Source organism: Echinops telfairi, unplaced genomic scaffold, assembly GCF_000313985.2.
Source record: "Echinops telfairi isolate 266 unplaced genomic scaffold, ASM31398v2 ScPeMD7_7410;HRSCAF=8448, whole genome shotgun sequence".
Taxonomy (NCBI): Eukaryota; Metazoa; Chordata; class Mammalia; order Afrosoricida; family Tenrecidae; genus Echinops; species Echinops telfairi.
In genome coordinates, this window is record NW_022111310.1 from 21,433,143 (window position 1) to 21,434,267 (window position 1,125).

The window sequence follows — 1,125 nt, forward strand, 5'->3', positions numbered from 1 at the left end:
GTCCACCCTCATCATTCCCTGGGGATCTTGCTGCTCCCCTCCCCTGCTGTTCCGCTGCACTCCCCCAGTGCTTTGCCTCAGTGTGGTGGGATCAGATTGCTAACCCACCCAAGGGGAGCATATTGTTTATATCTCCACAGTAAAAGAGGGTCAAGACTTCAACCCAGTGCTCCAAGGTGTGAAGACAACATGCCGGCGCAGAGTAGGGAATCAGTGGAGAGGTCTGGGGGGCTGGTCCCAGCCCCAAATACTAACTGGATGCCTGCCCCTCCCCCGAGAAGAATTTATTTCAAAGGATGGCACTGAATCTGGAACTTCGGGAGAAGGATATATCTGACCAGAGCACACAGGAGCAGATGACGGGGGAAGAGGAGAGACTGGAGCACATCCTGACCCACCAGGCCTTGAGGATGATGACCCCAAATAGAGCACCCAGTCCACAGAGAGGACCACATGGCCAGACCCACTATGAGACATGATGCCCCTCACTGACCCATGGTCCTGCAGAGGACAACACAGTGTGGGAATTTCTGTAAGTTTTGAAGCACATATGAAAAAAGTTGATATTTATTAAATCTAGCTTGGGAGTAAGACTCATTATCCTTGTGTTCTTGCACTTTTGAAATATTTTCTAAGTTTGAAATATTTTACATTACAAGGAAGATTTAGCTTAGCATGTCCAGGAGGCCTTTGCAGGCCCGCTATCTCTATCCTTTACCTTGTACCTCTCTTATCAGAGTACCCATCACAGGATGGCTTAACGTGCCCTCTCTGAATGAAGCACCCAATGGCATCCAGCACATGTGTATCTTCATTCTATATTCATGAGTTTCTCTACCTTCTAGACTGTGAGTTGGGGCCTGGAGCCTGCTCAGCTTTCTGACTGTGGAACCCAGCATAATGTGTGATATCAAAGACTCAATCATATGTTTTATAAACTGAAACAAACTTCAAAGAAAATAACCTAGTGATGCTAAAAGTGGTGAGGTTGATAGAAAAAAAGTTAAGGGTCTTTGAAAACTTTGGTGTCTGATCTCATTGATGGAGTGCTAACTTGTTGACTTCTGGGTAACGATGGACACATACATGTTAACCAAACATACATGGCAATCAACAACATCTACT